The sequence below is a fragment of the Pipistrellus kuhlii genome, unplaced genomic scaffold (genome assembly GCF_014108245.1).
Source record: "Pipistrellus kuhlii isolate mPipKuh1 unplaced genomic scaffold, mPipKuh1.p scaffold_m20_p_1, whole genome shotgun sequence".
Classification (NCBI taxonomy): Eukaryota; Metazoa; Chordata; class Mammalia; order Chiroptera; family Vespertilionidae; genus Pipistrellus; species Pipistrellus kuhlii.
The window spans coordinates 127,421,350-127,449,042 of record NW_023425404.1 but is presented as its reverse complement, the minus strand read 5'-3'; the positions used below and the strand labels follow the sequence as shown (position 1 = coordinate 127,449,042).

Below are 27,693 nucleotides of genomic sequence, written 5' to 3'. Positions count from 1 at the left end.
TTAGGGTACAAGTAGCAGTCTCTGTCACACATAGTAATGTTTAAGAAGAAATAGGGAAGATCTACTAAGAAATACTTTTAAAACGCTTGAGAGATACAAAGACAGATCTGAACCATCATGCACTGCTGGTGGGAATGCATTCTGGTGCAGCCACTGTGGAAGACAGTATGGAGTTTTCTCAAAAAGTTAAAAATGGAACTCCCATTTGACCCAGTGATCCCACTTCTAGGACTATAGCCCAAGAAGCCAGAAACACAAATCATATCTATATACAACCCTACGTTCATAGCAGCACAATTTACAATAGTTAAGGTTTGGAAACAGCCTAAGTGCCCATCAGCAGATGAGTGGATTAAAAAATTGTGGTACATCTACACAATGGGATACTACTCTGCGGTAAAAAAGAAAGAGTTCTTATCATTTGCAACAGCATGGACGGAACTGGGGAGCATTATGCTAAGTGAAATAAGCCATTCAGAGAAAGATAAATGTCACATGATCTCACTCATTTGTGAGATACAATGATCAAGATGATCTGTTGAACAAAAATGGATCCAAAGACAAGGTGGCACTGAGCAGACTGTCCAACCTCAAGGAGAAGGCAGGGAAAGGGGGATTAGAGATCACCCAAAGGACTTGTATGCATGCATATTAGCATGACCAATGGGCACAGACACTAGGGCAGTGGGAGTGGCTGGAGGGGGCGGGGTTAATCAGGGAATAAAGGAAACATGTAACACTCTAAACTAGGGGTGTCGAACTCAATCAGAGAAGGGGCCAAAATCTAAAATCCAGCCTAAATCGAGGGCCGAATGGTTTACTGAACAGTCATAAACTGTCATTGTGATGGAAACGCAGCGGAGTGCAGTGATGACAGCGCGGTGCGGGCCACATTGCAAGGCCTGGCGGGACGGATTTGGCCCGAGGGCCTTGTGTTTGACACATGTGCTCTAAACAATACAAAAAAAAAAGTAGATCTGAACAAATGATAACATACACTATGTTCTTGGGTGAGCAAAGAGAAATTTTACCTTGATAATTTACTAATAAATTGTAATAGCCATGAATTTTAATGTATCAAATAGTATTTAAATATGTGTATAAAATAAGACTATTAAATATGTTTGTAAAAGCAGAAACAATTATAGTAATAAGTCACAATATTTGTCAGGTCAAATAAATAAAAAAAGGTTATAATTATTTTTAACAATTGAATAAATAACATCCAGATGTCATCTTAGGTCATGTTTTCATCAAAACTAAATTTATACATACCAGTACATCAAGCAAAGGTTGAATGCTTCTCCAAGACTTTGGCAACTCCCATGTCTTTCCTTCTGAAGCCTTATCCCTGCCCTCTGAACCTCATGCAATTCTTGCCTTCTATTTTTCTCTGCTTTATCCAGTGTGCATAGGAACACAGACCCACTTCTTTATTTCTCTAACATTAGCTCACAGAGGCCTATATTTTTCCCTATTAAACTTTGTTTCCTTTTGTATTTTTTTTAAATATGGAACGCTTCACGAATGTGCATGTCATCCTTGTGCAGGGGCCATGCTAATCTTCTCTGTATCCTTCCAATTTTAGTACATGTGCTGCCGAAGTGAGCACTTAAACTTTGTTTGAACGGATGTCAAAATTCTGTAATAGATTTTTGGTTAAATTGTTTCCATTGAAAAGTACTGATTTTAAAAACTAACAACTTAAAAACTGGCACACATACCAAAAAAAAAAAAAATGGTCTACAAAACATTCTCCTTTTCTTCTTAAAGAGGAAGGTTTTACTCTGCATTACCCATCTTTTACTATTGAATGTGAATGGGCAGTTGCAATGCTACCACTAAGATTGGTGTGGCAGGTGTTTGGAATAATAATCATTTTGCTTTCTGGGCAGACTTGGTGACTTTACCAGCTCCAGCTGCCTTGTTGTCCACTGCTTGATGACACTCAAAGCAGCAGTCTGTCTCATGTCATAAACAGCAAAAAGATACAGAGGAAGATAGAGAAGCTCTCAACACACATGGGCTTGCCAGGAACCATATCAACGAAGGCAGGTGGCATTACCAGATTTCACAAACTAAGGGCCATCTTCTAGCTTCTTCCCAAAATGATGATCAATCTTCTCCTTCAACTCAGCAAATCTGCAAGCCATGTGAGTTGTGTGACTGACCATCCAGCACAGGTGCATATCCAGCATTGGTCTGGCCTGGGAGGTTCAGGATAATCACCTAAGCTGTGAAGCCAGCTGCTTCCATTGGTGGGTCATTTTTGCTGTCACCAGCCACATTGCCATAATGAACATCTTTGACAGATACGTTCTTAACATGGAAGCCTACATAATCCACAGGAGGAGCTTCACTCCAAGCTTCATAGTACATTTCATCAGACTTTCCTTCAGCTGTAACATTGCCTGGAGCAAAGGTGAACACCAGGCTGAGTTTGAGAATACCGGTCTCCACTCGGCCCACAGGGTGAGTACCACCAGTTTTTTAGTGACAAGGGGCTTGTCAGTTGGACGAGTTGGTGACAGGATGTGCTCCAAGCTTCAAGGAGTGTGGCTCCCTTGCATTTCCATCTTTATGGGTGACTTTCCATCCCTTGGACCAAGGCATGCTAGCATTTGGTCTCAGTATGTTGTCGCCATTCCAACCAGAAATTGGTACAAATGCTACTGTGTCAGGGTTGTAGCCAAATTTCTTAATGTAGGTGCTGACTTCTTTAACGATTTCCTCAGATCACTTCTGGCTATAGGGTGGCTCAGTGGAACCCATTTTGTTAATGTCAATTGGTTGTTTCACACCCAGTAGTGTGTAAGCCAGACGGCATGCTCACAGCTCTGCCATTCTTGGAGATGCCTGCTTCCAATTCACCAACACCAGCAACGACAATCAGGACAGCATGATCAGCCTGAGATGTGCCTGGAATCACGCTTTTGATACCGTTTCTGTGCCCTGGGGCATCAATGAGGGTCACATAATACTTGCTGGTCTTGAATTTCCACAGGGAGATATCCGTGGAGCTACCACGCTCACATCCAGTTTTCAGTTCCTCCAAAACCCCAGGCATACCTGAAGGAGCCTTTCCTGACCTCAGCAGCCTCCTTCTCAAATTTTTCACTGGTTCTTTTGTAGATCCCACCACATTTATAGATCAGATGGCCAATGACTTGCCAGGATTTATGTGTCCGGTGACAACAATGTTGATCTGAATCTTTTTCTTTCCTGTTTTGGCTTTAATTTAGTGGCATTTTCACAGCATCCATGTTCTGGTTACAAACCCATTGTGAAAAAGTCACATAGGCCTTTTTTGCTTTTAATCAACTTAACTGAAAGTTTGGGCCAGGGGAGTAGAATTACAGCCTTGACAAGCAAACTATTTACACAAAAGTGGCAGGCTGTTCTTAAAAACCATTAGTGTTTGGGTACCCATCTCCATAAATTTCACTAATTTTTCTGGTAAACCTAACTGCTCACCTTGTTACCTAGCTCTACTTCCCTTAGGAAGAATGCCCCACCATGCCCCTGTGGCTCTGTTTTCAGGTCCACTCCATTTTGCCTTGTCTCAGAAAATAACTTGTCCTTAACTTTTTTAATGTAGAGATAGCTTCACGGGTAGCTTGGATGGAATATATCATAAGGGTTACAATATTGCCATAATTCCCATCAGACTCTGTGGAGACATGCCACATACACATTTACTCGATGATGCACTGCAGACAGCTTGTGTGGCTCAGAATAGCCGGTGATGTGGCTCTCTTTGCTACGCCCCATTCACTGACTTCCTAGCAGGTTGAAATCACACAGTGAAAGGATTTATACCTTGTAACTTGGCAAATAATTCAAATGCCAGTGTTTTATGTTTTTGTTTGGTTTGGGGTTGGAGTTTTTGTAGTTTTCTGATATATATATACTAGATTGTTCATTTCTTTCAAGGGCCAGTTTATCAACATAATACTTCACACACACACTCTGTGTTTAATGTGCAAATATTCAAGTCTTTTGACTCTCTCCCACAGGACAGCTTAACCCTCAGGACAATAATAACAGGGAGAGCCCTGGCTGGTGTAGCTCAGTTGCTTGGGCATTGTCCCATGCACCAAAAGGCTGTCTGTTCAATTCCAGTCAGGCCACAGACCCAGGTGGCACAGACCCAGTCAGGATGCACACAGGAGGCAACTGATCAATGTTTCTCTTTCATATTCATGTTTCTCTCTTGCATGTGTGTGTTCTCTCTCTCACATTCTTACTCTCCTTTCCTCTCTCTCTAAAATCAATTTAAAAGAAAAAGGACAGGCAGAGAATACTAAGCAACAAGATGATTCCATTGCTTGAATTCCACACAGATCATAGGAACATAATAATCTGCCTTATTTTAGTCCATCGTTTTTACCGTGAAACAATATTTAATGGAATAATTCAGCATCATGGATATGCAAATGTATAATTTATTAATTAAATTTGTTAATTAATTGAGTCAAACTTGAGACAAAAAGGATGCTATTATACTACATTCTTTATAAAAGCTTCTGGGGTTCAATATCTCTTACAAGATTTAATGTAAAGCCTACAACCCCAAGCCAGACCCCACCCCTCAACCACTTACATAAGATAACTGAAGGTAGAGAAGAGAAGATCATTGGGCTTATATGGAATGTAGTGTTCATGGAAAAAGGTACTTCCCCAGGTCTCAAGTCAAAATTAAAAAAGGGAATCTTTCATAGATTGTTGAATAGAAATTTTTGGTCCTCCTAGATGAGCACCTGGCTTTATATTTGAGCAATGGCTAACTGATAAGATCTGCTGACCTTTTCCTGTGAATTAAAGAAAAATTATGGTAGGCTAAGACAGAAGGTGGCAATAGAACAGACAAGACTCTTACCATTGGTGCTAAGAGTGTGTGAATTTCTCACAGGTCCAGGAATACCAGAAAAGGAGCTAATGTTGAGATCACTTTGCTAGCAATCCTCCTGGTGTATGGAGTACAGCATGGGAGGCTGTGGCATATACCACAGTGGAGAGAACTGAATAGAAGAAATTAGAAGTGCTTGTGCCAGAAAAGATGCCCCATGCCAGAGAAGTGAGCCATATGGAGATCTCATGGGGCAGGGCACAGTACACACACCTCACATGTACCCCTCCAGAAGACAGCATCTCTACCAAGGCTTTTTACACAAAGCGCCCACCATCAGCAGCCTGTCAGAATTAGCCAGAGGAGCAGCAGAAACCAACAAATGAAGAAGTACAACTACAACCAGTTAAAACAGATTGATTTCCACCTTTCCTTCCTGTTGTTCCCAACCGGAGCAGTGAAGGTCAGGAAGTGCAGACCATCTTAACCTCCCACTTAAAGACTCTTGAATTGTGATTTTAAGAGGTAATTGGACATGAAAAAACTTTAGACCATCTATGAGAGAATTTTTAACTTGATGGGCTGAGTTTTTAAATCTGAGAGTGTCCAAAGTTTATGGAATCTGTCTACAACAGTCTTAAGAAGTCAGATAGAGAATTTGATAAATTCTCTAATTCTCTCAGAATGCACTGGTAGAGCAAAAATAAAACTTCTCATGTTTATTCTCCACCAGCTGAGATCCGTGTCTTAATAAGCGGTGCTTATTTAGATGTGCACAAACAGAAACAAACTAAAACAAAACCGTCCTTTATTTCCTTTTCTCTTTCCATCAAACTCCCCTTCAGTGTTTCCTCCCTGTGACAGGACTGCCTGTTGGTTTATGCTGGTTTATGCTACTCATTTGGCTAATGTGGCTGATAGTGGCCTCTTTGTGTGAAAGACATTGAAAGAGTAGATATCTCATGGAGTGGCAGGTGTGAGTTCTTCACCCCCTCCGATGGGTGTTCTCTGGCATGGAAGAGCAAGCTTTTATTTACTTCTAGGTTCATTCTTTGGCACGTCTTTATATGTTGGTAAGTGGTTTGGTGTCCCTAGGCAGTTTCATCTGGCAAAAATGCAGTTAATCCTTGATGAGAACTTTAATTTGCTTCCAAGTCTGTGCAAAGGATCTTTTATAATGCTGAAGGAAACATTGCAAAGGACAAAATACTTATTTTCTAAGGTAAATATAAGTGTTGCTACCTGATTCATCTGATATCACTTTCCTTATACTTAGAGTGCTGTAAGGTTTTGTTTATTTTAATGCAAGTATTTTCACCCTCAGATTGTAGTGTGCTTATTTTTTACAATATTATTTAAGCTTAAATGCATATTGTGGCAAACTTTATTCCTCATCGTTTAACTTCTCAACAAGGACAGGGTTGCTAATCTCTTCTTTCACCGAAGTGCCACCCCTAAGCATCAGTACTATTTATTTGCACAGTAATTTAGCTTTCCAAATGTTTAAAGATTAGATTATAGGCTCTGAGAAGTAAATGACACACCACCCTGAGTGGAACATGGATGAGTTGAAGGAAGTTTTGAAACTTCAGTCTTTCCTTTCTCCTCCCACTCCAATCTCTTTTCCCAATAAAATCCATACATCATTCTTGCCTGCTCAGAAAACAAAAACAGTTCCAATTGTTTTGCTGTGTTTCAAATAAAATCCCTCTGTCCATAATTAGACATATTAGAATTGGAAATAGAGAGAAGAATTTCAGAGGGAACTGGGAAGGAGGAATGAGAAGAGATTAAACCCAGATCTTACCTGTGGACACAGACAATAGGTGGTGAAGGCCTGGGGTGGGGCAGGGTGGAAACCAGGTGAAGGGGGACAATGGAGGACAAACAGAGGACATCTGTAATACTCTCAACAATAAAGTAAAATATTTTCTGCAGCAAAAAATAAGAGAGAGAATAGTCCAAATTCACTCTATAAACATACCTGAGAAACTGCCAGTGCAATCTTTTTTTTTTTTTTTTTTTTTTTTTTTTTTTTTTTTTTTTTTTTTTTTTTTTTTTTTTTTTTTTAATGTTTGCATTTGTGTCTTTAGGCCAGGTATGTGCTCTCCCTGCCCCCTCATTGGCACTGTTCCCTCATTAGCTACAGCTGGCTGCTGAGCTCATGGACATCACTTTCTGAAGGTATTTGGATTGACTTGAAACAAATGTTGAATATGTGGCTGCATGACTATCTGTTTTTCACTGACGGGGAATGTGCATCTATAAAACATTTGTAAATATTGTTTCAGGATAGGCAAACAAATCAACAGAACATTAGAGACTGTCTTAAAATCATAAAACTGCCAAAATCACAATGAGTGAAGAAGCATTGCAAACCAACACATGTGGATGAATTACCCAATGGTTTTGGGTAAATTGCACTTTTGACGGATAAATTAAGTTGGACCAGAGCTATCGCCTATTAAAATAAAATTTATTTAAAAATAAAAGCAGAAAACTGATGTAGATGTGATTATTTAACTTATCTCTGAGTAGATAAGCACTTCCTGTACATAGAAACAAATGGAATACATCATTAGGAAATCCTGTAAAATTTACTATGTAGAATATGAAGCAATCTGAAGGACAAAGCCTCATAAAATTGTAAGAAAATTCAAAATGAAAAAAGTATATGAACAATTACAGATGTTTAATAATATTTACCACATTAAAAACTCATAAAATACTTTAGTTGAAAATGGAGAAAGAATATAAATAGAAAATGTATAGAAGATGACATACAAATAGTTAATAAAATGTAAAATTAAATATTCAAGTTATTGATATCAAGAGATGCCAGTTTAAAGAGAGAAGCATTGATTGATAGCTAATTGTCCTCATTTTAAGATAACAGTGCCCCAAGAGTGTAGTGAGAAGGATTTCACACACAGCTGATGGGAAAAACTGGTATAAACTCTCTGGAAAATAATTAGACAAAGTGAACAAAGATAAATAAATGTATTGCTATTTAACCTAAAAGAAATAGAAATGAGAATAAAGATATATATTGAAGGAAGTTAATAGCAGGATATACATAAAAGCAAATATTAGAAAAAAAACTAACTTCACATAATAGAATAATAATTAAACAAATGAAATTGAAAGAATTGTAAATATATAGGTATTCACATACACCAATTCATAAAAATTCTAAATCATATTAAAAATCACAAAGGATTTATTTAGGAAATTTTTCTTTTCTCCTAGAAACTGTTCAGTAATTTCTAAATTTTATAAATATTTTTAAAAGTAGTGATTGAGTATTGAGAATATTTTTTTAATAGTTTGGGAATCTCAAATGAAAACACTTAAAACATAGCTTTATATCACAGTGAGTTTGGCACTGCTGTCACAGAATTGAGTTAAAATTCAAAGCATCTATTATAAACCTAAGGTTTTGACACAGTCAGACAAACAAGGAATTTTCTTGTTTTTAAAAAGTATCCAGTCTAATGAAGAAACAGACAAGCAAGTCAACTAGGAGAATAAACATGCTAAGAAATTCACAGCAAATGGTGCAAATACAAATGAAAATCCAGTAAATTCAGCCTAGAGGAAAGTGTTGGGAAATTTTCCAACAGAGGAGACATGGTAGAGGGATAGAGCCTTTAAATTTGGCAACACAGTCATGTTATAGGGGGTTCCTGAAATCAACTGGAGGAAGGGTTGTTTATTTTTACTATCTTAAATATGAAATCTAAGGCCCCTTCCTAATACATAAAGGAGGAAAATACCTCTTGATTAAATCAGAAACTGTGGGAAATGAGGCAAAAAGGCCTGGAGAACTGTGGGTAAAGGAAAGGAACAGAGCCAGAGGAAAAGTAAACTTGGCTTCTCATGAAATGAACTTGGCCAATAGTAATGTAATTTTCTTTCTGGTAATGTCCTGTAGGCTGTTGCAAGCATGGATAAAAAGCACACAAAAAGACAGCATATGCAGCAATTGAGAGGAATTAGTTGATTTGGTTGAATAAAGAAGAAGAAAAAATGTTTATTAGGATGAATTCAGAGCGGAAAGTTAGGAGCTAAACCTTGGAGTGCCACATACTGTCAAATAAATAAGCAATTTTCCTTAGGTCCTTCTTTTTTACCTCCATTATTCTGTAGTCTTATAGAGAGAAATGGAATTACAACATGAAAACCCTGAATGAAATTTTTTATATTATCATATTTTCAGTGAATATTAGAAATATACTTAAAATCAAATATCATAGAAGATGTATACGCATTCCAAGGACTTCTAAAATAACCACTTACACTGAATCTGGAAAAATGTTTGATAGGCACACAGATGATCACAAAACAGGTGGCAATTTGAGCACATATAAAATTTAGTTCAGATATGTGTTTAAAGTTTTTCATCACCAGTGTGCCCTCAGAATTTTTCTGTGATACGGTCTCTCCCAAATCAAAGTTTCCAGATGATTTTACAAAACTATATGTAACCATCTAATCAGAGAGCCATCTAATAAATGAGTCTATTATTGTTTGCTATAGAAAAAAACTACATTTGTTAAAGTATTTGTGATATGAAACTGTTCACCTAAAGTTATACATTCTCTTTTCATAGGAGTTTGTTATCTCCTAACCTGGTAAAGATTAAACCATTGTCTATGGAACACTTCTCCAATCCCAATGAAATCTCATCACTATTAAAGATGTACAGATCCTTTAAGAATTAGGAATATTTCAAAATGCACTTTTCCTTGGAAAAACTTATTTTACAAGTAAAATAAATGAATGAATCTGACAAAAAGAAGAAAAAGAAAGGTATTACAATCACTTAACCATGACTCACAACCACTTTGCATAAACACTGATATCAAATAGATTGTTGTTTTAAAAGGCCTTGAAACTAGACTAGTTCCTAATGGTTTTAAGACAGTAAGTACATAACTTAATCTTATTTCAAGTGTTACCAAAAGACAGAAGAGCTCACATAGTCTACAAGGTATTCTCTTAAATGGGTATTTTTCACCGTTATCCCGTGGCCCTCACCCGCTAGCTGACAGTGAACTATAAAACATTCCGAAAACAGGCCTATATCCATGGTAATGATTTAGATAGGCTTAATCTGAGAATTGCTTGAAAGCAGGACTGTCTTATCATTGCTTATATCTGTAGTGCTAAGGAAGTCAGTAGGTAGCAATTTCTGATGTGTTTCAGCTTTGCAACTCAGAAGTATCTTCTCTGAAAGTGGAATAATATGCATTATTCCAATGACTATCCTCATGATCTAGAAATGGAACTGGGAAGGGAAAAAAATTCAAGAACTTAGGGAGTTATAATTTTAAGTAAAGTTTTTTATGAATTAAATGATCCTTAAGATCTTCAGGGGCTTTCTCTCATTCAGTCAAGCATGGTTAACCTCCAGTAAGCTTAATGAGCCACTGGCCCAGCATGAACTTCATAAAGTACAGTACCGTGTTTCACCAAAAATAAGACATCCTCCAAAAAGAAGACCTACCTACAGGTTTCCTTCTGAGTGAAATATAAGGCATCCCCCCTAAAATAAGCCCCTCTCCCCCAGGCTCTGTCTCAGAATGCTATTGCTAAACATGAGAGATTTGGTCCACTGATTCTGAAAGAAATGGAATCACAAGAAATTCACCAGGAAATTCAGGAATTGGATTGTTATGATGATGTTCCAGAAGATGATGACATGATTGTCATTGAATAAATGAGTAAATTCTTGATACTGTAGGATTCACAGTTTGTCTGGTTTGTGTTGACAACTACCGTACTACCATACCATATACAGGTAATAAATTTCCTTTATTTTCATTTAACAATAAATGTGTACCGTATTCTTCTTCATGGAAAAATAAGACATCCCCTGAAAATAAGACCTAGCGCATCTTTGGGAGCAAAAATTAATATAAGACACTGTCTTATTTTCGGGGAAACAGGGTAGTTATCATCTGTAAAGATGCTGCTCTTCCCCAGAAATAGCTAATATCTCTGATACTAATGGAAGTTTTCAGTTGAGTATGTTTATTATCATAGAGTTAAAAGGTCAGTCTTGATTAATTTTTTAGTAAAATAATTTATAGCATGTTTGTGGGTTGTTGTGGGTTTTTTTCTCCATCAAGATAATGATTTCAATTATAATGAATAACAAAAAGTAAAAAAATAAAACAAATGTGGATAAGCTTACATAAAACTGCCAAAGGAAGGCAGGGGAGGGTGGGTGGGAAGAGATCAACAAAAGAACTTGTATGCATATGTGCATAACCCATGGACCTAGACAATAGGGTGGTAAAGGTATGGTGGGTGGTGGTGGTGGTGGAGGTGGGCTAGAAGGGATCAATGGGTGAAAAGGGGGACATATGTAATACTTTCAACAATAAAGATTTTATGTAAGTAATACAAAAATATGTAAATGCCACCTGAGTTGTCTTTGATTTTGTTTCTCCACACTGTCCTCTCTGTTCTCCAGAGAATTTCCACGAATTATACCAAACAGACTCATGCACTGGTGCCCTGACTCTTGCTCCTCAGGAGCATAAATTTGTGCAGATTCTTACAAGGCTTTACCTAAGAGTGTAGCTAAAGTAGAGATGCAAACAAAAAAGTAGAACAATAACAAATAAAGAGCTTAACTACCTAAGGAAATCATAAATTTTGCAAAATGTTTAATATGTTCCTCCATATTCTTTAATTAATATGACAGCTGACTATAGATATGTATTCTACCATTGACAAATGCAGGTGAAACCCTAGTTTAATGTGAAACATAGAAGGTAATAGGCAAGGTTTATTTGAGAAAACCTCTGGTTTAATGAATCAGAATTGAATAAAAATTGTTAAATAAACTATTTTGCTTTTGACATTTTCCCCAGCCAAAGAAGTAATTTCCTTCTCCTATTTGCATCCCTCTTTGATCTATCTTTTTCTCCCTTTAAAATAAATTATATGGGACCAGGCTGTGTGGCTCAGTAGTTGAGCATTGACTCATAGCCAAGAGGTCACCAATCTAATTCTCAGTCAGGAAATATGCCCATGTTGCAGGCTGTGCAGGAGGCAGCCAATTGATATTGATGTTTCTACCTCTCTCCTCCTCTCCTTTTCTCTCTCTCTCTAAAACAATAAAAAACATTTTAAAAATAAAATAATACTTTTTAGTACTAAAATAGTACAAATCCTTTAATATGTTTTTATTTATTTCAAAAAGGAAGGGAGAGGGAGAGAGAGATAGAAACATCAATGATGAGAGAGAATCATTGATTTGCTACCTCTGGCACACCCCGCACTGGCTGTACATGTCAGGAAATACATGTCCTTTATATAGCATTTAACACAGGAAAGTTCTCTGTATCTCTTTATGTCATTTATCAATTACACTAACACATTTATATGACTCACTCTCCTGAATATAAGTTCTTCCCACCAGAAACAGAAGCTTTGAGACTTCAGTGCCTTAAACTATCAAAAGCACATATTTGAGGCTCAACCTGTATTTCTTATTAAAATAACCAAAGAAAAATATCTGTAAGTCCACACCAATAGTTATTTATTTTAATATATTTTCTATAATTCTTTCCAATTTTTATTCTATTGCTTCTGGGTCAATTTTTTAGGTTAGAAAGTAATTCTAAACAAATTTCAATAAGCAAATGCTAGAATTCAAAATGCTCTTGAGCCAAATGAATAAATCTCAAGTGGTAGAAATGAAGGCAAATAAGGAAAGATATTTCAGAAAGCCAGAGAATTGAACGTAACTGCTAAAATTGTGGCACTCACCACTCTACTTTCTCTGCTGTTGAGATAAGATATCAGGGTTTTCACTATAAGAGAAAAGGAGGTAGATAAGAATCATGGAATACTAAATGTGAATTGGAAATGTAAGTATGACCTTAAGATATTTTTTTTTAATGTTTTGTACCTCTAGTCACTAAATAGCCATAGAAACAATTACATCTCTGTAGCCATGAGCACATTTTGTTCCCAGATCTTGTGTTCTACACACCATTTTCCACTGGAAGAAACCAGAGACACTGGGAGAAATGCTAGTCCAGGTACCAGTCAGGGAAAATACAAAGTGAATTTGAGAAATCTTGTTGCACCAGAAAGAGGTATAAGTGCTCAGAAAACAGTGGTGTTGAATTAGTTTCCTGTTGCTACAAAACAAGTGACTCCCAGATTTAAGAACTTAAAACAATAAACATTTATTACCATATTTTCAGGTGTATAAGACGACCCCCTAATTTTACAGTTAAAACATAGGTTTAGGCCTATATTCGCTGTATAAGACTACCCCCACTTCCGAGGCAACACCAGTTCTTTTTTAATAGACCACCTCTCTGACTCTGGCCAATCTGAGCAGGCTTTTTACTATTATAGAACACAGTGTCGTCTTATACACCAGAAAATACGGTATATCCCAGTTCTCTGGGGTAGAAATGTGAGGATGGCTGGGTCCTCCTGGGTCTCTCTCTCAGGAGGCTGCAGAGGCTGCAATGGCATTGTCATCCTGGCTGCAGTCCTTTCGGGCTCGTCTGGGAGAGGAGCCACTTCCAAACTCACTTCATGTGGCTGTTGACAACATTTGTTTCCTCATGGGCTGTTATACTGAAATCTTAAGTTCTTTACTGGCTGCTGATCAAAGGGGTCACTCAATTTCTAGCCATGTGGGCTTCCTTATAGGGAAGCTGACAACATTGTGTCTGGCTTCCATTAGCATTAGCCAGCAATAGAATAAGAGAGGATAAGCAGGACAGAGCAACGGGATTTTCATAACCTAATCTCAGACATGACATACCATCACTCTGCTCTATCCTGGTTGTTAGAAGTGTGTCACTGCATCCAGCCCACATTCAAGGGAAGGGTTATATAAGGACATGAATAGGAGGATGCAGAGAGTATTGGGAGCAGTTCTAGTGGGTGCCAATTGCACAGATTGGGTCAAAGGTCAAGGGAACAAGCCTGAATGGGCTCCAATCGAATTGGCCAGTTAGGACAACTTAATCATTAATAAAAATAACTATGAAAATTGATTATGATGAAAAAAATTAAATTTGTTCATAGCTATTAGAAAATATAGGAAGTAGAGGAAAAGAGCACTCTTATTTATAAAAGAATGCCAGCTAATTAATATGGGAGAAATGATAGAATTAGAAAATCACCATTTTATAACCTCTCATGGTAATACATTATTCAGGCAAATATTATTAAAAGGAGCTAAAACCATTGGGTGAAATGTAGTTGTATAACAGGATAGTCACATAGTGCCAAAATATCACCACTAGATTAAATATTAATTAGAGCAAAACAAGTGCCCCTTTTAATACCAATATTCGTGGCCAACACCTGAACAAATCACTAATATGGGACAATCATGTATTATATCCCTCCTGATATAATGTGATATAAAGTATGGATCACCACCTATGAAATCTTCTTGCCATAAATGGTTTTAAAATCGAGTCAAGCATTTATATTAAACATCCAAATTACAGTCAATACAATAGTGAGAAGAACAAATTGAACGATACCAAGAGGAAGCAACCCAATCAGACAAATCTGATGTGTGACATATAGGAGGAAATTACCCTAGACTCCTCAAAAGTCCCTGCATAGGGTAAAATAAAATAAAAAAAGATAATAAATAATAATGGAGCTTTATTCTAGATAAAACTAAAGAGAGATCAAAACCAAATGCAGTGTGTGAGCCCTGATTGAATTGTGTATAGGAAAAATCAACTTGTTTAAGTCTCTGGGAAATGCTACCCAAAAGAGGATACTCAGTGCTCCGCTATAAAATAGGGTTTATGCAGTGAAAGGTTTAAAGAGGAGAAACAGCAGAGCACGTGCATTCCCCATAACTCACAATCTCACAGTTTGGGTTGTGCGCAGATGACCTCTTAAGTGCCCTGCCAGTGTTCCAGTGGAGGGAGGCCCTTCCCTTCTGGTGAGCGCTACGTGTTTATAGGTGCAGGCGGGGCGGGCCTGACCTGTGCAGCCACACCACACTGCAGGCCCCCAGGGAGGGGAAACGGTCTCCTCAGCAACATGGAGCCTCCAGAGCCCAGCGCCTGGAATCCGCCCCATTTGCCAATGAACAGACTCTGATTTGCTGAGACATTTTCTGCTGAGCTACTGAAAAGGTACTCCAAGAGCAGAGGGCAGGTCTCATCGGGACACAATCTGAGAAATGTTTAAATGAGATGAGTATTAAACAAAATTGTTGAATTCCTGCAACGTTTCTTAAGTATGATAATGGTTTTGTAGGTAAGTATGAGAAAATCCTTCCCACTCAGGAGGTGGATGCCAAAGTATGCCGAGGTAAATGGCATTGTGTCTGCTAATTATTTTTAATTAGGTTTTTTAAGAAAGTAGGTGTGGCCGAAACCGGTTTGGCTCATTGGATAGAGCGTTGGCCTGCAGACTGAAAGGTCCCGGGTTCGATTCCTGTCAAGGGCATGTACCTTGGTTGCGGGCACATCCCCAGCGGGGGTTGTGCAAGAGGCAGCTAGTCGATGTTTCTAGCTTTCTATCCCTCTCTCTTCCTTTCTGTAAAAACTCAATATTTTTTTTAAAGTAGGTGTGTGCAGAAAGAGACAGAGAAATAAAATATGACAAAAGGTTAGCATCTCAGATTCCAGGTGAAGGGCATGGGAGTCTTCATTGTGCTTTTTGTTTAAACTTCTCTGGAGTTATAAAATCCTCAGAATGAAAAGTTGAGAGGCATGAGGGGTTCTGAACTCTCTAGAAAATTATAAGTAAATTTACAAACAGTAGAAACACATGCTTTCTAGTTCTTTTCTAAATTAAGAAATTAATAACAGAGACGCAGAAGCTAGATTGCTGGCTGCAAGTAAGTGACCTTTGGAAACCAGATTAAGTTATTCAGGACAAGTCTGTGCCCAGAACGCTGAAATGAGGGCATGGCGAACAATGGGCTCGTGAGAAAATTGTATCTAGGTCATCGTGAATCTCTTGTTCTTTTGCACTTAAAATTTACCCATTACACATAATCCGCACACTGGCTATTGGGTTGTCAGGATTGTGATGCTGACCCAACAAAATCTGAGGCAAAAATCTGCTGTCACTTAAAGTATTTCTTTAAACTGTAATATTGTTTATTCCTTTCATAAAGCATCTTCTACTTTCTACTTTTTGCATAGCCATCGTTTGTTAAACTAAGCCTTTTTGTTAAAAAGTGTAAGATACTCATCCACGTAACAGATTAAGGGACTAAAAGAATGCCTCAGTCATTGCTCTCTGGGTTTCCATGCATGTTCATTTAGAACCTATGATTAAAACAGGTTTTATTGTCCTATCTAAGTTCCCCACCATCACCTTCTTCTCCCTATTGCCCAATAAACATTGGCTTCAATTGAATATTATAGCTACTGAAAAAATAATCACATTTTCCTCTCATTCTTTCTCCAATATTAGTGTGGGATCCCCATTTACCTCTAAAAAAGTAAGATAGTCCCAGAAACAACTTTAATTATATATGTGAAATTCATTACGGTGGTATTAGATGCCAGAGTAAGATGCCTACATTTATTTCTTCACAGTGAGAATTTTAATAAATCTGAAAATCTGAGAGCTGGGAAAAGGGAAATAGTTAAACTGTTAATCAGCATACATAGCCTTCAGAGAATCACAGTGTTAGCTTCTCATGTCAGCTGACACGGGGAGGCAACATGGGTTTGTTTAGACTATTTTGATATAGCACTCTAAAACTAACAAAATAAATTTTATAAATTAACATATATAACAACTTTAATTAAATGGTGCAAAATTAGGCCCTGGCTGGTAGCTCAGTCAGAGCATTATCCTGATAATGCTAAGATTGTGGGTTCAATCCCCAGTCAGGGCACGTAAAACATACAAGAATCAGCCAATGAACACATAGTAAGTGGAACAATCAAAATTGATGTCTCTCTCTCTTTCTCTCCCCCTTCCTGTCTCTTTCTAAAATCAATTTTAACAAGTAAAATGGTACAAAATTAAAATTTTTCTTAAGCTAGAGAATATGGTGGTATTACAGACACCTATTTTGACCATGTTTTTTACACTAACTGTTTAAACTTGTACAGGTTTTTTAACACCTGCACTTGAGTTCCCTAATCTATAAAATGTATACATTCCATTGTGTTATTGGAAAGAATAAAAGGACAAAAATATATAAAATGTTTGGTACAGAGCTGTATCTTTCTTTTGTTTTGATTTTTTTAATACTCACCCAAGGACATGTTTATGATTGGAGAGAGAGAGGTAGAGAGAGAGAGGTAGAGAGAGAGAGGTCCATCTGTTGCCTTCCATATGTGCCCCAAGCTGGGATCAAACCCACAACCTGGGAAAGTGCCCTATCACTTTTCTAATCACATCTATAATTAAAGTTGACTTCCAAAATTAAGCCTGGTCACAAACATGGCTGGCTCTTTTTGTTTGGTGGGTTGTTTTTCAAGAAAAATCAAGAGATTTTGATTAAGATGATCTTTTAGGTCATAGAATTCTAATAGTTTACTTTTTTTCTAAACAAGATTGTCTTTTTATCTATAAAGAGCATTAACACATAGTTTACTTTCAGAATTCATCTGATTAAACTTTCAGGGTTTTAAAATGATTATTGTTCAAATAACTGTTTATATCACAATTTAACGGAAACAAGAGCAAGATTGTGAAACTTGGTAAAGTTCATTGTGGAAGAATAGAGAGATTACCTCCAGGGTCTAACCAAACTGGAGTGCCTCCTTACAGGTAAGCCAAGCAAAAGGTCCTCGGAGGCCCCCCTGGTCCTTGTGCTTCATCCCATTAATCAAAGTCTCAAGTCACTAGGTTTGTGACCTTTTTTTTTCTTTAAATATATTTTATTGATTTTTGTACAGAGAGGAAGGAAGAGGGACAGAGAGTTAGAAACATCGATGAGAGAGAAACATCGATCAGCTGCCTCTTGCACACCCCCTACTGGGGATGTGGCCACAACCAAGGTACATGCCCTTGACCAGAATCGAACCCGGGACCCTTCAGTCCCCAGGCTGACGCTCTATCCACTGAGACAAACCAGTTAGGATGTGACCTTTTTTTTTAATCCCACATCCAATATGTCTCAATATAGATTGGACTCTATTCTTCAAAAACGACTCTTAGACTAAATTCCAGGCCCTAAGGTGGTATTATTTTTTTTATTTCAGCACTCTTTCTCAGTGTTTTTTAAAACACTGACTTCAAACAATAACCAAAACAACCACTATTATAAACTGATGTAGGAGCAGTGGCCCTAGTATCTCTCCCCTCTGGGGCTTTCTGCTTCTCATAGTATCGTTAATCTCTTGAATCTATGGTTTAAGATTGTTCTTACATGATGGAATTAAAAATAAATTCAAATTGGAGACAGATGAGAGATGCAAAATGAAATGTAAAGTATTCCCTGTAACACTGTATGTCTCATCTTCCTGGGAGCTCTGACATCTATGACATGTGCTGAGGATAGAGCTGGAGTTTTAACTGCCTCACAGCTACCAACCTCAGAAGTGAATGCAGAAGAAAGACAGGAGAGCAGTGCTTGGAAAGTATGCGCTTCTCCTTAAGGAAGCAGTCTCTTTTTTTGTTGTTGTTGTTTAATAAAGAATGGAGGAGGAAGTTTTTTAGACAATGGAGGAGGAAGTCAAATAAAATAAAAATTTTGGTTCAAATCTAAACCCATAAATTTGCCTATTTGAATTGCTGCTTTCTTTCCAACGGCATTTAAAACAATTTATTTTTCCTATTGCCCACGAGCTAATTCCAGCTTCCTTAAAAAGGGACACCGCAGAGGCTGAGAGAAAACGGGTATGTGGTTCCCCCCAGTGGCCACTGAGAATGTCAGCACAGCTCAGCGATAAAGGGGGGGAATTGCTGCTTTGAATTATTGCCAGCAAAGGCCCATTGTCCAATCTTCTTCACCACCTGGGAACAGCTGGTGTGTGTGCATGTAAAGATGAGATGAAAAACGAATAGAGGTCAAATCCAGGAGGACTTCCCTTGTATAGAAAATCAATTTAAAGTAACAAAAGTACCAAGATAAAATTTCCAAGAACTTCTGAAGCTTGAAAAACATGGCTAATCTTTACAAAAAAGAGATGGCAAAGGAGAAGATAGGAGCAAGGCTTCAGTCCACATAACATTTTATTAAGTTTCACATTTAGAAATGGAGAAGAAAAACTGTAGCACCAGACTAATACCAGAATATTCCCAAGCTGACAATTAATTTTAAACGGAAATTGACACAGTGAAAAAAAAATAATGTACAGAATGTATTTCAGCCGAGAGTCTTCAATGTCAGCGACTCCCCAAGGCCCCGGGCAGGCACTCGGAGATTCACAGCTTCAGGATTCCTGGGCCTGGGCCCAGATTTCCACCAGGTCCCACAGTCAACATCGCCTTTGTTCTCATGAGGGTTGAACCTTCAGAACAGCCTCTAATTTCAAAGCACGGCCCTTGAGAAGGGAAACACTTTGAACAAAGATGGAATGGTATATCTGCTTTTCAATTTTATAAATCTTTGTATTCACCAGTGCCAGTCAGCTCACAAGCACTATGCACAAACAACTCACCACTTGAGGGGTATAGGCAACAGCTGAGAGGGAGACTGGGCTAACCCCTTCCTACAGACAGGCCTGACTCAATTCTGATACTTCATCCCACCTCTGCAACAAGTCTCCTGAGTGCATTAAAGCCCTCATTACCTTTGTCCTTTTCTGATTCTTTTCTTCCTCTGTTTTTTTGTCTGTTTTGCTTTGTTTTGCCTTCACCTGTCCTTGTTACCTCTACCAGGTCACTATTCCCTGCCCCCAGATTCTGTTCTGTTCTAGGTTCAGAGCTTGACTCCTTTCTCTGGACTTTTATTTCCCTTGATCTTCTTCTAATGAACTTTCCCCGGCCTCCTGTTACGACAAGCGTGTGAAGCAGACTGTGAAGGGATAAAGTCCTGAGGAGGCTCTAGGACAAAGCATTATGGAGTCATGAAGCTTAGCACCGCCAAGGGCCTCCAACTATAATGTGACCGAGCCTCCCGCTTACAGGCTGTGAAGGTGCCTCTTTGAATTGTTCAGATACCGAAATGAAGAAATGAAGGCGCAGAGCCCGTTAAGTTCTTGCTGCCTGGCAATTACCTGGAATTTGCAGCTTCTTAAGACAATTAACTGGAATTTGCAGCTTCTTATACCCGTGTGTAAGGAAGGGCTGGTATTTACAAACAACATAGAAACACAAAGGAAGTGTTGAGGACATGATTAGGTTTTCATACCCTTTGAGCTCCGTCACTTACAGACATAGCCAGCTGACAGCACCTACGCTTCAATTCCAGTGTTAGAAACAACCTGCTTTTTAATCACCACTATTTTGCCCTCACATTCTTCTTGTCTTTTCTACAATACAATAGGAATAATTAGTCCTTTCTTGACAAATATTTCTTCCTTGGTTAATGAAAGCAAATGGTGTTCTCATTTGAAGGGATGGTGTTTTCACCTGCCCGCTGTCATTAACATGGCATCTGAGGAAAACGAGCCTTCTAGTTGTTTTGTGTGTGTTTTTTTATGAATTGTTTTGCCTGGGAAGCTTAATTGCAGTTCTGCTTCCATAGCTTCCTCACTGCTGTAGAGTTAACCATGGGTTTGCTGTGCTGAGAAAGGTTTATCAAAGGTCTGGAATGCAAAACAATGGCAGCAATAAATACCAATTAGACCCAGACCCTCTGCTCCCAGTGCCTTCACCAGTTAGGATGGCAAGGCCAGCTTTTGATTTCGGGGAGACTGGACTCTTCTGGAGCCCCTGAACAGGCCGGCTCAGGGACCTGCTTCCAAGATGGCTTTCGGATCACAAGTCCTTCTTCCTGATGGAGATGACAAAGCGGAGGTGCTGGTGAGCAGAACCCCTGCTTGCTGCCTTCTAAAAACAGCTGCTTTTAAGGGTTTGCAATTACATCGGGCCCTAGCTAACCCAGTAAGAGTATACATGACATGTGAATCTGTCAGCTCACGTTATTTTGTCATAGGCTAATAATTTGCAAAATTGAAACGGGAATTTGAATGTAAGGCAAAGAGCATCCAAGTCAAAATAAAAACTGCATATGCTTCCCAGTTTAGGCAGAAATATGTATATCACACCTGTCTTTTATATTTCCTTTTTTTTAATTCTTTGCTTTCTAACATATGAAAATATAGATGTAGTTATCTAAAAAAAATCTTCCATCCAAAAACAGGTAGAGGTAAATGAATGATAAGTCAGGAAAATTACAAGACCTTTAAAACATTCAGCTACTGAGGTAAACAGAAAATAGCTAGTAATTTAACAAAATAATTGAAATAGCATCACAAATACCAGCTACAGTGACCTCTATTGTTCTTATGGCTAAACAATGAATAGTTAAAACAGCTGCTTGCCCTTGTTCATTGTGGGTAACAAATATCAACTCAATTTGTAATTTCTAAACACAAAAGTGATCTCACTGGCAAGTCTGGCCTCACAGACCTCACTATGGGAAGAAAATATACATATATATATATATATATATATATATATATATATATATGTATATTTTCTTATATATATATATGTGGGTGTGTGGGTGTGTGTGTGTGTGTGTCCCCTCGGGAGTTTGACTGGGAGATTGGAAGTTTAGTCGCTCACTATAATGTGCACTGACCACCAGGGGGTAGTGAGGAATAAAGGGAGGCCCCTCCCGGCAGCCAAGAAGGCACTGATTGACCCTGATCACTGACCAGGCCTAAGGACCCCACCCATGCACAAATTTCATGCACTGGGCCTCTGCTATAACAATAAAATTAAAGAATCTTTCAACATTGACATCTTAACAACCTAACAAACTCTTTTTCATTTTGTCTTTAAATTTCCAGTCATTTTCCACATGAATGCATATTAATATAGTCATATATTTTGTCCCCAATAGTATAATCATCAATTCTTTTGTAATTTTAGAAAAAAACATGTATTTTTTCTTGACCCTTAACTTTAAAGTCACAAACTTATAAACAGAGACAACAAATCACTAGAAAAGTATTAGCTACTAAGATTATGCATAAGTGCTTTTACAAGGGAGATTATGAAACATCAAAATCAGGTTATTAGAGTATATACCTAATGGAAAACTTGTAAGCAGCAGGAATCCTGGAATTCAGCTGTCAGATTCTGCTTACCTACAAGGATGACCAAGCCAGTGGTCAGCAAACTCATTAGTCAACAAAGCCAAATATCAACAGTACAATGATTGAAATTTCTTTTGAGAGCCAAATTTTTTCAACTTAAACTTCTTCTAACACCACTTCTTCAAAATAGAGTCACCCAGGCCATGGTATTTTGTGGAAGAGCCACACTCAAGCGGCCAAAGAGCCGCATGTGGCTCGCGAGCCACGGTTTGCCGAACACTGCCCTAAACTGAACCTGACCTGGAAAACAACTCTGGTTTAATTATAAGATGCATTAGTTACTTTAGCTACACTAAATATAATAAAAACTCTTATAATCCATGCTTTTTCAGAAAAGAAAAATCTATTCACTCAAGTCCTAGATGTTGATAAGCAAGGTTTCAAACTATAGGAATAAGGAAATTACATTCTCTTCTAAATCCTCCATAAAGAAACTCTGACTGAAAACATTTCTAGAATGTCTTCATTTATGTCTCTCATGTCCTGTGGTAAGAAAGCAGTCCATCTCATCCACCCAAGAAAGCAGCTAACTTAGGGATAGAATAAAATGCTAAGCGGTGGAGTTCTATGAACTGAGCTCCAGCTACGAAAAGGCCATAGCTCATCCTTTCTCAAGAGGAGACCCAAATCACTAGCACATATTTTATGAAATATTGAATTTTCATCCTACCCTTTTCAATCCTGCTCCTGTGATAAATGAAGACCTGTAGGTAAATTAGAAAAATAATTAACATTCAACTAAAATTAGGACTTATTTTTATACCTAGCTATTTTAAACTATCTCTCAGTTGGTGGTCAAGTGACTGGACCAAGTTTTATTTTTACTCAAGTTTGTGGAAATTAAAAAATAAGGGAGAAATTTGTATGCAGGTAGATGAGGGGAGCTTTTAAAAGAGCGAATAAACTGAAGATAAGTTTAATTCCCTTTAATAACAGGATTTAGAAATTGACACATTGAATTGGGCGGGGGGGGGAATAAACCTCAAAAGTTAGAGAAAAATTAGCTTTCCTCTTTCCCTCTTTTAAGTTGACAAGATCAGAATGATGTAAAAGCTAAGCAAAACAGCAGCAACAATGAGAAGAAAAAGAAACAGGGATTATACGGGGACAGTACAGTTACAAATGATTCCCCAAAGGGATGACCACTATGTATACAGCCCAGAAAAGTAGACCACTGGGCTCATGATGAGACCATAGGCTGCGGGTCGGAAATGGATGAGACATCCCCCATGTCTTCAGCTGCCCCAAGAGGAAGGAACAGCATTCGAAATATTGCGTTATTGGAGTCTTGGGAGTTCGCAGTTTCTTCTTATTTGCTGCTTCTTAAATTATCTATTAAATTAGTCATAATCAACTCTTCCTTAATAAACATGTGACAAGAATTCAAAAATAGAAAGGCAAATAAAATCTGTTAACTTAGGCTCAAAAATGCAGATAAATTTGCGCTAAGATGATATTTCTAATCTAAGAGGTCCTAAGGTCTTCAACGGTCTGATAAAAGAGTAACAATTTTGTACAATTTTACCTTTTTTCTAAAAGGTCAGAATTTCTTAATCCTTAAACACGGTGTAGCCTTCCATTTATTTGTTTCATCTTCAATTTCATTAGTCAGTGTCATAGTTTTCAGAGTATAGGTGTTTCCCATCCTTGGTTAAATTTATTCCCAGAGATTTTATGTTCTTTGATGCAATTATAAATAAGATTGTTTTCTTAATTTCCTTTTCTGATAGTTTGTTATTGTTGTATAAAAATGCAACCAATTTCCAAATGTTAACTTTGTATCCTGCTATTTTACTGAATTCCCTTACTAGTTCTAATAGTCTTTTGGCGATATATACAATATCACGTCATCTGCAAATCATGACAGTGCTGCCTCTTCCTTTCCAATTTAGATATCTTTTTATTTCCTTTTTTATCTGATTGCTATGGCCAAGACTTCCAATATTTTGCTAAATAAAAATGGTAAAAGTGGATGCTTTGTCTTGTTCCTGATCTTAAAGAAATAGCATTCAACTTTTTATTGTTGAGTATAATGTTAGCTATGGTTTTGTCATAAATGGCTTTATTAAGTTGAGGTATGTTTTTTCTAACCCCACATTGCTGAGACTTTTATTACATATAGATGTTAGATTTTGTCATTTTTCTACATCAACTAATATGATCATATAATTTATATTCTTCATTTTGTTTATATGGTGCATCACATTAATGGATTTGTAGATATTTAACCAACCCTACATCTTAGGAATAAGTCCCACTTGGACATGATATATAATATTTTTAATGTATTGCTGAATTTGGTTTGCTAAAGTTTGTTGAGGATTTTTGCATTTACATTTATCAGGGATATGGGCTTACAATTTTCTTTTTTTGTAGTGTCTTTGTCTGGTTTTGATAATAGGGTAATGCTGGCCTCAACAAATGAGTTTGGAAACTTCTTCAGCTTTTGTAATAGGTTGAGAAGGATAGGTGTTAATTCTTCTTTGAATTGTTGATAAAATTCACCTGAAAAGCCATCTGGTCCAGGAATTTTGTGTTGAGTGTTGGTTTTTTTTTTTATAACTGATTCGATTTTGTTATTAGTGATCAGTCTGTTCCAATTTTTTGTTTCTTCCTGATTCAGCCTTGGAAGAGTATTATTTCTAGGATATCCATTTCTTCCCAATTGTCCAATTTAATGCCACATAGCTATTCAAAGTATATTTTTATGATCATTTGTATTTCTGTGGTGTCAATTGCTACTTTCACTCTTTCATGTCTGCTTTTTTAAAAAATAATTTTCTTTCTTTTTTTTAATATATATTTCATTGATTTTACGCAGAGAGGAATTGAGAGGGATAGAGAGTTAGAAAAGTCGATGAGAGAGAAACATTGACCAGCTGCCTCTTGCACACCCCCTACTGGGGATGTGCCTGCAACCAAGGTACATACCCTTGACCAGAATCGAACCCGGGACCTTTCAGTCTGCAGGCCGACGCTCTATCCACTGAGCCAAACCGGTCTCGGCTTCATGTCTGCTTTTATTTATTTGGGTCAAGGTTTTCTTGTGTTTTGTTGTGTTTTTTTCTTCTTCTTCTTTTTCAAAGACCCAGCTTTTGATTTCATTGATTTTTTAATATTATTTTTAAACTCTAATTTATTTCCACTCTGATATTTATTATTTCACTAGAGGCCCAGTGCACAGAACTGGTGCACTTGGTAGGGGGTCCCTCAGCCTGGCCTGTGCCCTCTTGCAGTCCGGGAGCCCTGGGGGGATGTCTGACTGATGGACTGCCATGGAGGCGGGGAGGCTGCCACCACTGCCCCTGCTCTGGCCAGCCATGAGCTCACTGACCACCAGGGGGGCAACTCCTGCATTGAGTGTCTGCCCCCTAGTGATCAGTGCGCATCATAGTGACCGGTCATTCTACCATTCAGTCATTTGCATATTAGCATTTTATTATATAGGATTCCTTCTACTCACTTTAGACTTTGTTCTTTTTTAAACTTTTTTTTCTAGTTCCTTTAGGTGTAAGTTTAGATTGTTGAAGTTTTTCTGTGGGGTGTGTGTGTGTGTTTGTGTGATTTTTCTTGTTTGTTTGTGTGCTTTTTTGTATTGCTATAAATTTTCCTTTTACAGCTGCTTTTGCTGAATCCCTGTATTTGGAGTCATTTTGTCTCCTTCTTCATTTCTCTCAGGGTACCTTTGGTTTCTTCCTTAACCTCATTATTCACCTATTCATTGTTTAGTAGCATGATATTTAGCCTCCTTGTGTTTCTGTGTTTTGCAGGGTTTTTGTTCTTGTCATTAATTCTTCGTCGCACATCATTATGATTAGAGAAGATGCTTGTTAAGGTTTCAATCTTCTTTAATTTTTAATACTTGTTTTGTAGAGTGGCATGTTGTCTATCCTGAAAAATGTTCCATGTGGACTTGAAAAGCATGTATATTCTGCTCCTTTTGGGAAACTTTTAGCAGGACTTCAGTGCTCGTCGAGTCTATCCTTCAAGTGTGATTTGTGGAGCCATTTGGGTGGTGCTCTGGTGCTTCCTGAAGCCAGCCGCTGGTTTTTTTGGTTACTGAGACTCTTGGCAGTGACTCCTGTGCAGCTGCCTCTGGTGCCAGGCCTGGAGCCTCTTGGAGGGAGCTACAAAGTAACCTGTGGTTGGTTGGTGCTTGTGTTGGGCGTAGATGTGCTCAGAAGAAGCTGTGCTTCAAACCAAGATCAACTGCCATCTGTGCTCGGCTTGGGGCTCTTTATTGGGCACCACAAAGTGAGCTGACGCCAAGCCACCACTTGTGCAGGTCTTGAGGCTACTTAGTTGAGGCTTTGTTTCTGGCCAGTTATTATAGGTTTGTGGCCACCTGGTGGGAGTTACCATGCAGGTTAAGACCAATTACCACTTGTCCTGGGCTTGGGACCATCATGCGTCCAAAACGAAAACCATGCTCACACACCACGATGTTTTGAATTTAATTTAAAAAATAAACTTGCAATTAATATTAAAGAAAATATATTGCTCACAATTTTGGTATTCTTGAATATTTCCAGCTGAAAATTCTCACGAAAAATGATTTTAAAGTTGGCCAGGACTGCCACTTAGGGAAAACATTTTTTTTTTTTTAAATAGATGCGCACAGCGAGTGGAGAAGGTCCATCGCTTGCATCTACAAACGCTTATGGCATAAAATAGGTTTTAAAAAGCTACGAGGCATGTCAAGGTTCTTGGTTGCTTGTTTTGGGTTTGTGCCTTTAAGAGATTTGGGGGACGTCTGCAGCATGAACCAAGGCCACTATGTAGAGGAGCCACAGAGAGAGGCTCAGCCTGAGCAGCGGAGTTGGGTGGGGCAGGGTCTTAGGAAATTATCAGGGTGGGGCAAACGATGTTAGCCAAGGAAACAAAGCTCAGACTTTGTGCTCGCCTGTACAAAATTAGCTGGGTATAACGAGAGTTCTACAAAGAAATAGTGGCGCCTGACATCGCTTCTGTCAGGAGAGAGAGTTGCACTGACCCTGCCTGTCCAGCCCTCACCCTGTAGTTCATTTGGTACCCCTTCCTGTGTCCCTGGCACATTCTGAACTGCTGCCCATGCGCTGAATCTCAGAGCAAGTGAATCCGTGATTTAGTGAATCTGTGCACAGGCCTCATAAGAGGATCAGCTCCGTTTCTCTCTCAGGTGTCATCCCCGCTGGTTTTCACTGCCAGGTGGTATGTGGGCTCCTGTTCCCAGGACTGGGGACCCATGCTGGGGAGCGGAGGGTGCGGATGGACTTCTCAGCCATCACGGGGAGCCTCCAGGGCCAAGATCTTCCTCCTGAGTCTTGGCTGCCACATTGTGTTTGTGAAGACCCACAAAGGGAGTCTTCCATTCCACGTCTCCACCGCTCCGGGAAGACTCACTTTGGCTTCTGCTTTAGAGCCTTGGTTGTTTGAAGACTGTTCAGCTTAGTCTTCAGCTGGTTCTCAGTTACGGCTGTTCTATAATTTAGTTCTAATTTTAATGTGGTTGTGGGAGAAGATGACCATGGAGTTTACCTTCTGTGCCATCTTGACCAGAAGTCTCTGTAGTCGTGTGTTTTTCTTTTGCTTGAATAAAGTACTAGCAGTGGAATTGTGGGTCCTGTAATAGTATATAATTAACTTTATATAAAACTGTCAAAC

General features: G+C 38.3%; 1 non-coding gene and 1 pseudogene across 1 annotated transcript; both read right to left on the bottom strand.

Moving 5' to 3' along the window:
• Window positions 1-1,505: 1,505 nt before the first annotated feature.
• Window positions 1,506-1,612, bottom strand: LOC118709812. The gene has a single exon (XR_004985145.1). It is a non-coding gene; the product is annotated as a U6 spliceosomal RNA (small nuclear RNA).
• Window positions 1,613-1,875: 263 nt separating this feature from the next.
• On the bottom strand, window positions 1,876-26,455 carry LOC123653235 (annotated as a pseudogene).
• Between the last annotated feature and the right edge of the window lie 1,238 nt (window positions 26,456-27,693).